The 16792-nt window shown below is 43.0% G+C and overlaps 1 long non-coding RNA gene across 1 annotated transcript; it reads right to left on the bottom strand.

Annotated features, from left to right (window-relative positions):
* Window positions 1-9643: 9643 nt before the first annotated feature.
* On the bottom strand, window positions 9644-10078 carry LOC132127572 (uncharacterized). The gene is made up of 3 exons (XR_009427543.1): window positions 9940-10078; window positions 9771-9823; window positions 9644-9684 (listed from the first exon to the last, which is right to left on the bottom strand). It is a non-coding gene; the product is annotated as an uncharacterized LOC132127572 (long non-coding RNA).
* Between the last annotated feature and the right edge of the window lie 6714 nt (window positions 10079-16792).

Raw genomic sequence — 16792 nt, 5'->3', positions numbered from 1 at the left:
ACTACACACAATCGGAACCAGACGAACAATCCCCTTTCAACAACGATGGTGGTGGCGTCTGCACGACAGCAGGACGGCAGGAATGTGAGCAAAACGTTCCGCAGCGCAAAGCGGAAGACAGCAGCAACGCAGCAAATCCGATATAATCAGGGTGTCTACAGAGATTAACAAGTTAAATTTAAGACTTTTTAAGACCTTTTTAATACCGGCTTGTACGGATATTAAGACCACCAAACCTGCGATGAAAACACACACATATACATATACCTATACACACACACGCACAAAAAAAACCATAAATAAAATTTGTTACAGCAATATTTTATTACAATACACTGAGTTTTTCACAGACAATATCCAAAAACTAAACAATATGCAGGTCCATTTGCTTGCTTTTAGTTGTCTGGTTCAGGCTTTCGTCAAACATGTTCACAAAAGCACCACATCTATTGACCTTCAATTGAAACCTTCAATTGAACTCTTCTCGCGGGCTCTCGCAAACTCCAAGTGCTTTCTACTCTGCGCATGCGATTCCACCGTTTTGATACCCATTGTCAATTGTCGATTAAAGTTTAATTTAAAACAGTTTAGTTTAGTTTAAAACTTCTTCAACATACGCTGCAATTTCCCTCGTATACATTTTCAGGCACCGGCTTCAACCACCATGAGAATTCTTCATTCTCGACCCATTTGTTATTGAACTTACATTTACCCATTGCCGCCATTTCAGTTCAACTTGCTACAGAACGTCCTGGAGACAGCCATTGAGCCACATACTGGTACGTCTCTCTGATGACGCAATAACTTACGGTACCACGGGAAAAAAGGTCTAGTCCAATGATCGAAAAAAGTAATTTGGTCCATCCGACTGAAGATTTTTCCCCCGTCGTAAAGTCACCAAAAATATTTAAGACCTATCGAATCTGATTTTAAGTCTTTTTAAGACATTAAGGCCTTTTATAAGGAAAACTGTATTTAAGACATTTTAAGACTTTTTAAGGACCCGTGGCCACCCTGATAATATAAGATAGAACGAGATGAAAAGCGAGTGAACGAGAGGAAGAACCCGTCGAGGTATCACCCCAAATAGAAAATGTACAGGCACAGGTCTATTAATCAGACCACCGATAACAATGGGGTACAGGCAGGGCCGTATTAAGACAGTGTGGTGCCCCTGGGCACTATACCTCAAACCCCCCCTCAGACATAATTAAGGTGGTTTCTCAAATGTAGGCTAATTAACATGTCCAATTACCGTATTTTTTGGACTATAAGTCGCCCCTAAGTATAAGTCGCATCAGTCCAAAAATACGTCATGACAAGGAAAAAAACATATATAAGTCGCACTGGACTATCGCATTTATTTAGAACCAAGAGAAAACATTACCGTCTACAGCCACGAGAGGGCGCTCTATGTTTTCAGTGGTAGACTACAGGAGCACTGAGCAGCACAGAGCGCCCTCTCGCGGCTGTAGACGGTAATGTTTTAACTTTAACTTCAACGGTAAACACGGAGAGTGCAGTCAGTCGCTTCTGTGTCATCGTCGTCCTGAGCTCATTCTTCACTCATTTAAAAAAAAACTTTAGATCCCTGGAACATTTTGAATTGTAGCTAAACGTCTAGCGTCCTTGTCTTTCTTTAACTTTCTTTTTGCAAAACCACTCAATTGACGTCTGTCCCTTTTGATTCATTTTCTGTAGCCATTAAAAAAATTACACATTTGCGCGTACTTGTTGTGGACCAACTCCACTCTGACAGATTGGGGACGGAAGGGGGGTACTGATAGTGGTCATGTAATCTTTATTTATTTATAATTTATTATTATTATTATTATTATTATTATTATTATTATTATTATTATTATTATTGTTGTTAAGTTAGTGTTCATAAACAAGTTATGTAAGGTCTTTCAAGAATTTCAAGTTAACAATTAAACAATTTACGAAAAATATTTTTAAAGCTTGTGTCATGTGGTGCCCCCCTAGTTGTTGTGAATGGTTGGTGCCCCTGGGCACTGGCCCAAGTGCCCTTATGGATAATCCGGCTCTGGGTACAGGAAACCATACCTAGACAGCATGCAGCAGTGTCAACAGCACAACAACGGTAGTACAATATGAGTTTATACAAATGCACATGCACACAAACATACCTGAGAGGCAACAGGTCACAAGATCCACTAAAGCAGCGCCGAAAACACACCGACACCCGGACAAAACGACACTATAAGTTTACAAAAAAAAAATGCTTTAAAAGACCAACCAGTTTTCAAATTACCCCCCGTTACAGCACAGCACGCTTACCTGTAACCACCGTAAACACGGGCACAAAGGGGAAAGTCGGACGTGACGCACCACGGCCAACAACAAATCAGCCCTTATATTACAGATACTGATCGCTAATAGGCAAATCCGGCTGTCAATCACCTAATCTCATTACACACCTTTATTTTTCAAAGTGAAGGTGGCTAAAAATTTGTCCATATAATATTTTGGTATACAGAGTTCAAGGTAGACTCAATGACTGGAAGCTGTCTAGATCCTGTGGCTGCAAAACAAGCCTAAATCGTCACCCTCCATAAAACATGCTTTATATTTCATCATAACTTTTGGGTGCTTTTTTTAAAACCTTTTGTTAGGGTTGTGTTGAAATCAGCATTATGCTCAAACACCTTCACTTTGGTCTCTCCTGTGCAAATGGCATGACTATTTCCATGACTTTGTAATTTTAGATGCAAACACATGGACATAATATTCCATTTCTTTCAGGAAATGGCCTCAAACACTGAACCCACACATTTCAGTCACCAGCAATTTCATACACACAGCTGGACAGAAAGGAAAACATACACTGTGTGGTCCTGTAAAGCAACATTTTGACAAGAGCATTACATGAAAATAAGAAAACAAGGCTGAACCAAATCACAATCGTAAAACCTCTAGTAAATACACAGCGATATTTAGGATTCCACCTTTAAATTTGCCTCACATTCTCTCTGTTCATTGTACAGTTTTATCAGTATTGACAGATGTTAATATTCTCATTATGTTTTTTTTCATCAACTCTAGAAAACTGCATCATTTCATACATACAATTACACGTCCACACTGTAGCCCACTAAAATGTCTCAGAAATGGTCTCACAGGGCAGCCCCTGAGAATCGACTCTTTATCAGATAGTCTTTATCAGATAGTCTTTACATGTCTATTTTATGATTTTAATGACCACAGCGCCACTCTGTGGTAGCATCCTCAATGTCATGCACAACTGTTTTAGGCAGTGGACAAATTAAATAAAACCTTGGAATTTGAAAAAATTAGCCCAAGGTTCAAACCGAAATCTAATATCACACATACACAGACTACATTTATTTATATTTTTTTTACTTATACTTATATATATATACACACACACACACACACACACTCATTCTCATTTTATTTGCAACAGTAGACACAAACAAGAAGATAACATTAGCATTAACAAATAAAAAAAAAAAAAAACAGTTGATGTATAGACTTGAATTCTGACTGAATGAGCTGCATAACCATAATATAATATTAAATAAACATTATATTCTGTAATATATGCAGCCCTGTTACTCCTCATTTCATCCTAAATCTACTTTTATAAATAACATTTTCTACTGGATGACACGTCGCTGCTGCTGCACAATCATAGTCTATCACAACCAGGTCTGCCTTTAGTTATCATATTATTTTATTTAAAAGCTACGGTTATGATTCTGCTTTTACTGGTCAGATTTATTTTCTTTTTTTTACAAAAGTGTTGCACGAAAAAATACAAAATTGAAGCCGATGCAGATCACTGTAGTCACATATCAATATATTAAAAAAGAAAATTTATTCTTAACCACAAACTGAAGTTAATCTACTTTCTCTGTCAAACTTTCCATGGTCTGTTGAAGTTTCATGAAGTGCACTGATGTACAGACAGAGATAGGTACAGTCTGTGGAAAAACGTTGAGGGTAGATTCAGTAAAAAACTGCTGCTGAGGAAATCCACTGTTTCGGGTAAGATGACAGCAATAAGTTGCTGGCTTGGTGTGCCTGTTCAATCAGCAGAGCCAACACAAGAGCAGCATAAAGTATATCTACACCTTGTTCATCTATGCCAAGCTGTAGATCAGGTTAAATTCCAGCAATAAAATGTCAAAATTTGTCTCCATTCTTTGCAATATTGTGGGGAAAGCTTAATCCACCAAAATGGCTCATTTCTGCTGTAAAAACTTGGAGAGCCACACCAGGAAGCATTTGTGTGCATTAACATAACTCTGAAATGTGTACAGTTAAACTTGCTTGCCAGAAACAGCTTTAATTTTTTCTTTCACTTGTTCACTTTGCACTTGTTTCTCTCTCTCTCTCTCTCTCTCTCTCTCTCACACACACACACACACACACACAAACAATAATTTTCTGTTATAGACGGTTTCAACGGCAACAACATAAACAAACGTTACTGCATGCGCGCTTTTGTGGACCTAACTTAACTTCCGGTAGACTTCCAAATAGAATCAATAACAACATAATTTGATAACAAACAAAATATGTTTGCTGCGTGGATCAGGCGGACTTAATGAAAATGCAAATTCATTCTTTGCCAGCAGGAGATGTTTTAAAGCATAGACATAAAGCGCGAGAAATAGAGGTTTCCCCAGTGACAGCTGTAAACAAAGCAGAGCTGGTACTCACACGCTGCTTTATCAGGCATATAACACGCAAGTCTTCCTTCAGACATACAGCGATATAAAAACACCTGTGCCTCGTTTTGATATTTAAACATATAAATGTAAGGAATTATTATTATTAAACGTGCAGTACATAACGTTACTCATGTTTATTCAACGAAGCCTTTTTGAAAATCGATCAGTTTTAAAATTGTGGTGAGTCTCCAAAAATAAATAAATGTATGGGAAACACATCCCGCAGCACAACCACCTGAGCCCAACTTCAGTCTACTCATCACCTTGACTTTAACTGCGTTTGTAGAAGGCACCACAGCCAGACCTATATACCCTTACGAAAATTAACCATGGTTTTACTACAAATAAAACCAAAAAACCATGGTTACTATAGTTAAACCATGGTAACCACAAATTAACCATGGTTTTGCTATATTAACCATGGTTTAACCATGGTATATGTAGTAAATCTGTGGTTATACAAATGGTAGTCAACACGCCAAAAAACCATGGGTTACTACAGTTTTACTATAATAAAACCATGGTTATTTTTCGTAAGGGTACACAACACAGACCGGAAGTTAACTTAGGTCCAGGCACGTGCGCCCGATGAAACCGTCTATACTCCATATAACTCCATATACAAGCCAGAAACTAAGCCTTTTTTTTTTGCACAGGCCTATGTAAAGGGTTATTGGTCCCACCTAGTGATCGACTGTAAAAAAATAACAAATGTTACCTCTTCCCAACAGGGAAAACCACCAACAGTCAAGAATCTCACAAACACACAAACACTATAATTTGCTGTTATACTCCATATAACTTCATATACAAGCCAGAAACTAAGCCTTTTTTGCACAAGCCTATCTAAAGGGTTAATGGCCCCACCTAGTGATCAACTGTAAAAATAAATTTTACCTCTTCCCAAAAGGGAAAACCACAAACGATCAAGAATGCATGGTTATATGGTGTCATGGCTTTGCAATCAAAAAATGTTATAATGGAAGTCAATGGGGCAAAAACAGCCACCAACAACAAATTAGGGAGAAAAATTTTAAATCTAATGCTGCACAAAAACTAACAATGCATCAAAGCCAATCTTGTTACTAATCTTTAACATGCCTAAGGCGGTGATAAAAGGTAAAAAAAAAAAAAATCCAGTCCACAATCACTTTAAATTGAAAATATGTAATTTGTGTTTTTTTCCCAAATCAGTGACATAATTTATGAACTTGGTAAAGTGTTAATTTTTTTAAACATTTGGTAGTTTTGATCAGGACTGAGGTTGATTAACAGATTTATGCAGATAAATATTTATCTGATACATTTTTACAGCGGTATAATTTAGTGGATGTTTTCATCCACGAACATAACGAAAGGGTAGTGAATTTGCCCAGAGTGTACCGGAGTTTTTGAAAAAATTCCCAAAATATGGGTCAGTATAAGATTTGTCACCAAAAATCATTCCATTAGCTCAAACACAGAGAAAGTAGGCCAAAATAAGACTCAACTTTACCCCCTAGTGGTGGTCAATATTGAAATAGACCATATTGAGACTTAGCATTTAACTTTATCCCCTAGATCAATTTGTAAATTGCAGATTATGTAAATGGTCAGTCACTGACTTTAGATAAACACATGTTGGTATAAGTTAACCTGTTAACTGTCACCCCGTCCCGTATACAGGACACCTACGTTGACTATACTATATTACAATCAAATCTAATCTTGACAAACTATATATCGTTGGAAAGGTCTAAGACTCCCAAATATATAGTTTACCAATATTTTTTCAGAAATCTACATTACAAAAGGAGTTGTGACCTTGGTTTAAAAAAAAAAAAAAAAAAAAAAAGACTTCCTCGTTGCCTTTTTCTCTATTACATTTTAGAAATCATCAGAAGTTATACATCACTTGAAAGCATAAAATCTCAAAATTCATCCTTTAAACCCCATTTTAAAATCAGACATTGCATTACCATGTAAATGGTACATCAAAATCATGTTACAAAATGTTTTCAGTCATGAATTATAAAAATTTAGGTTTGTATCATGCACATTCAAGTCTATCTTCAAAAACGTGAGTGACAGTTAACAGGTTAAAAAAAAATAAAAAATAAATTAAAAAAAAAAAAAAAACACCCCCCCACACAAACTCTGTAGTATGTGAACACTGAGCGGGAAGGGGGCTGGGAAAAAAAAAAAAAAAAGACAGAACACGGCTTTGCTTAAACCATTTATTGGATTTTCAGATCTGGAAGACATTTGCATATGCAGATTACTGGAGTCTTTCAGCCCTTGACGGAGTAGACGCGTCTTGAGGAAGAGCTGCGGGATGGAGCAGGAGCATTCTGGTTGCTCAGTGAACTAGACCCACTTAAGACCTCAGATGCAAAAACACTGGATGTACCTTGAGCAGCAACACTTGGATCATAGGGCAAGACCTGGGATCCAGGGGTATACTTTGTAGAAGAGCTTTGCGATTGGAAAGAGCCATCATGACTGGTGCTCCCACGCGGTGCAGAAACAAACAGACTAGAAATTCTTGAAGTTGAGCCTCCTGTGGATGACTGGGAAGAGAACTGTATTGGAGAGCTTTGAGATGAAGAGCTACCCAGTGGAGCACCAGCATCTGAAGTTGGAACACCTTGTGTCCAATGAGTGGATGAAGGCTGCCATCTTTGGGACACAGAATAGCCCTGTTGTGCTTGGCTGGACTGACTAGCTACACTTTGTGGTGAGGACGGCACACTTGCAGATGAAGACCCAGGGACAAATTGACCTGCTGCATCTTGTGGAGATGATCCACCAGAAGCACTGCTTCCCTGCGGTGTAAGAGAAGAGGATCCAGCCTGGGTGCCAGAGCTGCCTGTGAAGGTAGAGGTAAATGGCTTCCGTGAACTAGATGGACTGGCAACACCTAGGGGTGAGGACAAACCGTGGTACGAGGATGGCCACCCAGGGCTAAACTGGTTAGCATTATTTTGAGGCGGAGATGATCCACTAGAAGCAGTGCGATGCAGGGTGAACTGACTTGCAGCATCTTGAGACCAGACAGAACCACGGTTACGGCTACTCATGCTTCCTGGTGCAAAAAGAGCAGAGGCCTCAGGCTGAGCCGTCGAGCTGCCCAGGGAGGCAGAGGTAAACTGCTTCTTTGAAGCAGATTGACTTGCAACACCTAGGGGTGATGACAATGATAAACTTGGATAGGAGGATGGCAACCCAGGGCTAAACTGGCTAGTAGTATGTTGAGGCTTAGATGATCCACCAGAAGTGGTGTGTTGCAGGGTAAAGAGAGTAGAGGACCCAGCATGGGTGCCAGAGCTGCCCGTGTCAGTAGATGGAAGTGGCTCCTGGAAATCCTGAACAGTAGAAGACTGGGATGATGCACTTGAAAAGGAGTGGGACACAGGGGCAAACTCACTTGCAATAACTTTCTGCTGTGGGGATCCATCATAAGTGATACTTCCTTGCAGGGTGAAGGGGGTAGACGACTCTGACTGGGTGTCAAAGTTAGAGGTAAAATGCTCACGTGAATGGTGAACTGTAGTAGTCTGACTGTCTACATCTAGGGGTGATAATGCACACTTGCAATATACACTTGAGGAAACTGAAGACGGGACAGAACCACTGGAAGGGCTGCTCATTCCCTGCAAGGCCCCAAACTGAGCCCCAGAGGTATCCTGGAAGGCAGAGATATATGGTTTACGGGAATTTGAGACACTAGCAGACTGACTGGAAGTGCTTTGGGATGAAGAAATGGGCTTGGAGTAGCCAAGAGCATATTTTCCAGAGTTAGCTTGAGACGGTGGAAGCAACCCACTGTAATAGTTCCCGCCACGTGATGGAAATACACCAGAAGATTCCATTTGAGACCGAGAGCCAACCGGTGAAACGGTCCTATGGGAAGTCCTGCTACTTGTGGGACCACTTATATATTTGGTAGGGGATATTGGAGTATACTGACCCAGAGTGCCTGGAGGCTTAAGAGATAACCTGGTAGAGCTACTACTGCCTTGTACAGGGACATGACTAGAAGTCACTAACGGCATGCCAGACCTGCTCTGGGTGTTTGATGTAGAAACAATAGGTGAACTTTGAGCATTTGTGGACTGGCTAGCATCAAGCTTGTTAGACGTTAAAGATCCTGGAGTATACGGACTAGAGGCAGTGAGAGACTGGGACATGCCACTGTAACTCCCAACTCGTGTAGGTATAGAATGGACAGAACCAGAAGTTAAAAATGTGCCAGAAACACCTGGAGATCTGGAATTAAACCAACTCTGGGTGCTTTGTTTACCAGAGGATAGGTGAGAAATGGTTGAACTGAGCTTTGTACTGGAGTCGGAGGTATACTGAACAGAGGCCCCTTTAGACAAACTACCTTCACCCTGAGGGTACAAAGGTTGACCTGAGCTTTCTGAATGTATTACAGGGCTACTTTGAGAAGTGGAAGTAGCACCTGGAGCAGATGAACTGCTGTAAGAGGTACTCTGAGAGAACACTGGCAAAGGGGCTTCTGCTGATTGAAGCATTAAGATTCCCTTGGAGCTGGACACGTGCAAAGTATCACTGTTGGACTGGCCAGAAATACCAAGCACAGCAGGGTAGCTACTCCCTCTATATATCGGAAGTCCAGAATCTCTTGCAGCATACTGGGTTCCCAAATTTAACTGACTAGCGACACCTGGAACGGTTGATCCAGAGAACAAACTGCTTGAAGGCCGATGAACTAGGGGCAGAGGTAAGGAAGCTGAGGCATAGCTGCTAGGAGCAGTCCGGTCATGGGATACTGACTGATCGCTACTAGAACCACCTTTGACAAACTGGGGTAGATTCAACTTTGACCTGCTTCTAAAGGGCTTGTTAGGAAACAAAGTGGAGCCCACTTCTTCAACAGGCAGAGTCTCAGTCACGTGTGCCTCCGAGATAGACTGGACCACATGAGGGGAGACGGTGTCAGAATTTGAATAAACACCCCCTATAGAATCAAACAGAATGATGACTTTCATACACAAGCCTTAATCTTTCTTGGAAGACAAGGGAATGTGGCGTGGGGCACCTCACCTTTAAGTCCATCAGCAGTCCTCCAAAATAGTAGGAATACTATCAAGGGTAACCTAAAAAAAAAAAAAAAAAAAAAAAAAAAAAAAAAAAAAAAGTAAAAAAAAAAATCCCCACACATTAACAAGTGTCTGCAGTCATTGACCATCAAAGAGTAAGTGAATAAACTCACATTTTCCATCCTTGACCCATAACAAATATTCACAAGTACTTAAATAAATAATAAAAAACAAAGTTCAAGTTTTCACACCACAGAAACTACAATTGCCAGCATACATGTTGCAGGAGGTATGTGTATTTTATAGGCCTTCACAAGTCCACAGCAAATTACTAATTACATTAAATATGGTTCACCTGGGAAACTGGTTGTTAAAATATAATTGAGGCTTGTGTTTTGAAGGCTCTGATACCCTCTGCAGTTTAATCTTTTTAAGTAGCTAATTAATCCCAGAACATTACTTTCACTGTGTAATGTTTAAATAAAATGTGTAAGACACCTTACATAAAATATTCCACATCATGTATGTATGTATGTATGTATCTGTGGCATAATAGGTAAGATGGGCGTGATTTCCCAAATTGAATTATTAGGACATGCCAGGTGACACTTCATCCCAGTAGGTGGCGGAATATGCACCAAAAGCTGGTTTGCATACCGCCATAAAACATCAGTAGAAGAAAGAAGAAAAAGAAGAAGAAGAACCTGTGGTCTCATTTATAAAACTCTCCGTAGATTTCATCCTAAAAGTGTACGTAGGCACAAACATCTCTTTATAAATCCAAGTATCCTTGTTATTTTTTTTTTAGCATAAAAATATGAAAATAAAAATCCCTAAAAACAAAACTGTTTACAATAGTTCTCAGATAAATAGAATATAATTGGTCTCATTTCTTTCCACTGGCCGAATAGTATTTCAATTTTTTTTATCTAAGTAAGTGCACATCATTGATCATTGTTCTCACTAAAATATTTTCACATAACATGAGATCTGCAGTTTAGTTTAAAGATGAATTACAGTGCATCTATAGCACTCCTCACTTTCATTAAAACAGCATGCAACAGGAAAAGTGATCAAGCGCATCCACTAAATATGTCTAAATACATATCATTTTTGTTTAACTTCTGTGTAATGACTTTATGTATTTTCAGTGCTTATCTCCATTAATGCAAGTGAAATATTTAATGCAAATGTGTATATTGAAATTAAAACCAATTTTAAAATCATTCCTTACTTCATTACTTTTCTCATGATCATTTGGGTGGATAATATCCTAGCAGTGGCAGCACCGCTGTCTAGTTCCAGGTCAAACTTCATTGAGTCTGTGTGTGTTAGGGCACGGGCCAATGGGTTTTGTCTAAGTTGTGTATAGGTTTTGTTTCTGAGAGTTTGAGTCATTATTTTGAGTTGTAGTTTTGTTTATGATTTTTCTATTTATTCTATTCATCTTTTTCAAATTAGTTTATTTCCTGTATACACTATATTCATTTGAGTGGTTTACTTTAGATTTTGTTAACATTGTGAAATCTTTTGATTTAATCATTTTTTGTTGTTATTTGATATTGTGTTAAAGTGTATTGTTTAAGACTTGTGTAGGTTGTGATCTGGAACAACTTGTTAATTTCTCTCTCTGTGTGTGTGAGTGAGTTCTTCAGTTGGAGCTGATGGCCTTCATTGACCAGGGTTGATGATTTCCTCTGTAGATGGTGGTGGTGTTTCTTCACTGTGTAATGTGGCCTTTGGCATGCACTGGGGTCTTTTATTTTGGTATGTGAGTGAGTTATGTAGATTAAGAGCCCCTTTTGGAGAGTCTTCCCTGTAATTTAGGCCGCAGCTCCGTGACATTTTGAATGACTGATTTTAAGTATTTCTAAGAGTTGATGTTTCTTTTAATAAATTTTATGCTACTTCAATAAAAGATTGGTGTTTGATACCGGTGTCTACATGTTTTGCTTGCCACTGGGCAGGAGACCTGTTTAAAGTTTGTGATTCTTTGGGTGAAAGTACCAAGGTGGCTTTCTTCAATGTAAATTAATTTCTTGAAACCCAGCATTGGCCACAATCTGGTGTAGTTGACTATAGGATTTCTCTTATTGGTAACTTTCACGACCACCTGACCGCTCACCCTGCCACATTTGGCATATTCGGCAGGGTTGCCATAGTTCAGGGTGATCTTGTTTTTGGTTTTCCATTTTTCTCTTTTTTGCAGATGTGGGAAGGGCATTTTTTTACTTTATTTTGTATGCAATTGTATTGCATGTTGTGTTCTTTTATAGGCAGAGCAGCACTGCAGTTCATTTTTTTTTGGGGGGGGGGGGCATCCGTGGATGGGCCAATCTACAATTGGTAAGCGTTAATGGGAAGAGGAGCTCCTTTTTATATAATGCATGTTATGTAAAATTCGGAAACCCCTGGGCATGAAATTGTTGAAAAGGAGGTAGGTACAAGGTAGTTGCATCAAGCTGGAATACTTTAGTTTTGCTCACTGGCTTTCTGTTGGAGGTCCTTAGGTGGGAATGGGAGGGAACTCTGAGGGGGTCCTGGTATCAAGGTTAGTTCTCTGTGCCTTTAATGTTGTATGGGGTGCACGGGAGAATGTTTTTAGAGGCCCATGGTGCCCAATTAGAGCTAGGCCCATCAAAGGAACTGTCGAGATGGCAGAAAGTCCAATTGGATCAGCTCTTTGGAACTTGTGGTAAGGGTCTTAGGTCATCAAGTGTCATTATTTCCATCGTGTTCATGGTTCTTAATCATGGAATTGGTCTTCCTGTGGTAAATTCAAGGAGGATTTGAATGTTTGTGTCCTGGCCTTTTTGCCAGGAAGTGTAACGGGTAGGTTTGCACCTCACCTTATGTCTTGTAAGGTCCCTATGATGGTTTGAAGTGAGCAGTCTTTTGCATGCTAGTTGTCCAAAAACTAGTGTCCACCAAGTAAGTCAGCTTAGTTGTATTGAATGGCATATTAAGTTCATTTTAGAGTCCTAGTGCAGCATTTTCATTGTTGTACCTTTCTCTCAGAGTTGGCCTCTGAATTGCAGGTGCTGATTTTTCTAATGTGTGTCCCAACATTGTCATAAGGTGTGTTCCCAGCCTTGTTATAACCGCAATATTCCGTCAAGGTATGCAGTTGGAGGGTATGGCAGATTGTATTTGGCATTTTCAATTAGTACCAGTAAATTGTTCGATGTGGTTTCTGCATGACCTTATGCTTTTTGAGCCCTCTAAATATGGCCTTCCAGTGGAATTGATAGCCTCATTGTCATTGGTGTAGGTAAGTTGGTGCATTTTCGATGCCGCTGAATGTGGGTAACACAGGTATAAAATTCAATTAGTCAACTTAAGTGGCATTAATGTTCCTAGTTTCCCTTCAAGGGTTCTTGAAGATTAAGGCCAATAGATGGTCAGTTCTGAATGTCTACTGCTTGTTAAGGGCTGTGGGCGAGGTGGTAAACAGTGCAATGTCACCCTCTGGTGTAATATCCAGTGCCATGTCAGTTTTCTTCAGGCCTTTTGGACAATTTCTGAGTGTGGCAGGGGAGGTGTGGTTCAGCGAGGTCTGCGACGGGAGAGAGAGTGAGGAGATCAGCGGTGGTAAGTGAGTTAAGTGAGAAACAAGTGACACCTGCTTCTCATTGCAGTGATTGGCGTGGGGAAGCAGTATTTAAGCCGGCTGGGAACCAGAGGAAAGTGAGAGACCTGAGGACTCGTGGGAGAAAACGACCGACAGAAAGCGAGAGCCTGAAAGTATCAATGTTATGATTTATGCGCATGTGGCGCGACTGTGTGTTTCGTTCATTTTGATTCAGCATAATAAAGTTCCCACGAGCCTCAGTACGCCGACCCTGGTCTCCTTCCTTCTCTGCCATACGAACTTTATCACACTGGTGCTGAAACCCGGGAAGGAAGGAGAACGACGCCGCCATGCAAACCCCGTCAGGAACATCGGGAACGCCGTTTGCGGAGCTCATTACATCGCTCGCGGGCCTGCACCAGGAACAACATCAAGCCCTGCTGGAGCTGCGAGCCGACCACGAACATCGGTTTCAGGCAATGATGCAGGTCCAGCGGGAGGACCGCGAGCTGTTCCGGAGCATGCTGGACCGGGAGGTTCGGACGAGGTCGGCCTCCCCCAGTTCCAGCCCTGCTGCCCACATGCCTCTTACGAAGATGGGGCCAACAGATGATCCGGAAGCGTTCCTCGATTTGTTTGAGAGGACGGCCGAGGCGTGTGGGTGGCCGGAGGACAGCTGGCCGGTCCGGATAATTCCGCTGCTGTCAGGGGAGGCCCAGAAGGCTGCTCAACAACTGCCCGTCCAGAACCTCCTGGTATATGCAGACTTAAAAAGAGCAGTGCTCCAAAGGGTCGGCCTCAGCCCCGAGCAGCACCGTCAACGCTTCCGGTCGCTAGAACTGACCGAAGTGGGCCGGCCCTTTGTCTTAGCCCAGCAGCTCCGGGACTCCTGCCGCAAATGGCTGTTGGCCGGAGGAAGCGACGCCGAGACCATTATCAACACCGTGGTGCTGGAGCAGTTCATCTCACGACTCCCGAAGAGGACTGCTCAGTGGGTCCAGTGCCACCGGCCGGCGTCGCTGGATCTGGCCATCCAACTGGCGGAGGATCAGCTGGCGGCGTGTTCCGGGGTCGGCGAACCCCTTCCATCTGTCTCTCTCTCTCTCTCTTCCCCCCCCTCTCTCTCTCCTCTTCCTCCAAAGCCTGTCCCTTTACCCAGGTCTCGGTACACGGGGCCACCGAGGGCCGCACCCCGTTGGAGAGCAGGGACGGAGCCGGCCGCCATGTCACGGGGTCCGGCCAGGGGAATGGGGCCGCCGCACGGGGAGGGTCTGGCTGAGCGACCAGCTGCTTCCCCACGTCAATCACCTGACCCACTTCCAACCACTAGGGTGGCGGGGAGGCCTGGGCCGGCCTGCTGGCGTTGCGGGGATCCGGGCCATTTTGTGGACCGGTGCCCGGTTATGGAAGTGGGGACGTGGGTCCGGATCCCGGACGACCCGCAGGCTGCCCCCGATCAAGCCGGGTTGTACCAAATACCCGTGAGTATTAAGGGGGGTACCTATCAGGCTTTGGTGGATTCAGGTTGTAACCAGACCTCCATCCATCAAAGCCTGATACAATCCGGGGCATTGGATACGGGCCGCGTGGTTAAGGTGAGGTGTGTGCACGGGGATATAGTGGAATACCCCATAAAAACCATAGGCATCAAATTTAGGGGACAAAAGCATTATGTGGAGGTGGCCGTTAGTCCGCGCCTCCGGCATCCACTAATCTTGGGTACCAATTGGCCAGCTTTTGAACAATTATTGGGGTGTTTAACAGTGGATGCCTCTGGGAAAAAGAGAGGCCCGGTTAGCGGGGCGTGCGCTCAGGTGGGAGAGTCTGTACCCGGACCCAGTGGGGAAGCTTCAGGGGAACCGAGCGAGTTGGTGAGGCTAAACCTTTCCAGCCGCGATGACTTTCCCCTGGAGCAGTCCCAGGATGAAACCCTTAAACATGCATTCGAGCAGGTCCGTTCCATCGATGGGCAGGTCCTCCATCCTGACCGCGCGCTCTCTTATCCGTATTTTGCCGTTATTAAGGACCGGTTGTATCGAGTGACCCATGACGCTCAGACAAAGGAAGATACGGCCCAATTATTAGTACCTAAGAGCCGTCGGGAAATGCTTTTCCAGGCGGCACATTGCAATCCAATGGCGGGGCATTTGGGTATGACAGCCACGCTAAATCGTCTAATGACCCGATTTTTTTGGCCGGGCATTCACGAGAACGTCCGCAGATGGTGCGCGTCGTGTCGGGAATGTCAGTTGGTGAACCCACCGGCCACCCCAAAAGCGCCGTTGCGCCCTCTACCTCTAGTGCAGGTCCCCTTCGAACGAATTGGTATGGACCTCATCGGGCCATTAGAACGATCCGCACGGGGACATCGTTTTGCGTTAGTCATAGTGGATTATGCAACACGATATCCCGAAGCAGTGGCGCTCCGCAATATCTCGGCGAAGAGTGTGGCGGACGCCCTGTTTCGTTTAATCTCCCGCGTGGGAATCCCAAAAGAGATTCTCACGGACCAAGGCACCGCGTTTATGTCACGCACGTTACGCGAATTATACGAATTATTGGGCATTAAAGCGGTACGGACCAGCGTCTATCACCCACAAACAGACGGACTGGTCGAACGATTTAATCGCACTTTGAAAACAATGATTCGTAAATTCGTACAAGAAGACGCGAAAAATTGGGATAGATGGCTAGAGCCCCTCTTATTCGCTGTGCGCGAGGTCCCCCAAGCCTCCACGGGGTTTTCCCCCTTTGAGCTTCTTTACGGACGCCAGCCCCGCGGGGTGCTGGACGTCCTAAAAGAAACTTGGGAGGACGGACATTCGGATAGCAAAAATGAAATTCAGTATGTCATGGACCTGAGAGCAAAACTCCATACACTGGGGCGGCTCTCAATGGAGAATTTGCTTCAGGCCCAGGGCAGACAAAGCCAGCTGTATAACAGGGGAACTAAGCTCCGAGAATTTGCACCGGGAGATAAAGTGCTCGTATTACTGCCAACCTCCAGCTCCAAATTATTATCAAAGTGGCAAGGACCCTTTGAGGTCACACAGCAAATAGGCGATCTCAATTATGAAGTAGTACGAACAGATAGAGGCGACTGCAGGCAAATTTACCACCTCAACCTCCTTAAAAAATGGAGCGAAGAGGAGTCAGTGTTGCTAGCGACGGCAGTGAGCGGAGAGGAGGATCTCGGGCCAGAGGCGATCATTAAAGAAAAATCCCTCGCCCTGGCCCCGGGAGGGGATCACCTCTCGCCCTCGCAGCTCACTGACATTGGACAGTTACAGTCCGAATTTGCAGACGTGTTTTCGCCTCTACCTGGTCGTACTAATCTGATTCAGCACCATATTGAGACAGAGCCGGGCGTGGTGGTTCGCAGCCGGCCATATAGATTACCTGAACACAAGAAAAAGGTGGTTCAGACAGAATTAGAGGCGATGCTGGGGTTAGGA

This window comes from Carassius carassius, chromosome 45, assembly GCF_963082965.1.
Source record: "Carassius carassius chromosome 45, fCarCar2.1, whole genome shotgun sequence".
NCBI classification, from domain to species: domain Eukaryota; kingdom Metazoa; phylum Chordata; class Actinopteri; order Cypriniformes; family Cyprinidae; genus Carassius; species Carassius carassius.
The sequence above is the reverse complement of the archived record's forward strand: the minus strand, read 5'-3'. Positions and strand labels throughout refer to the sequence as shown.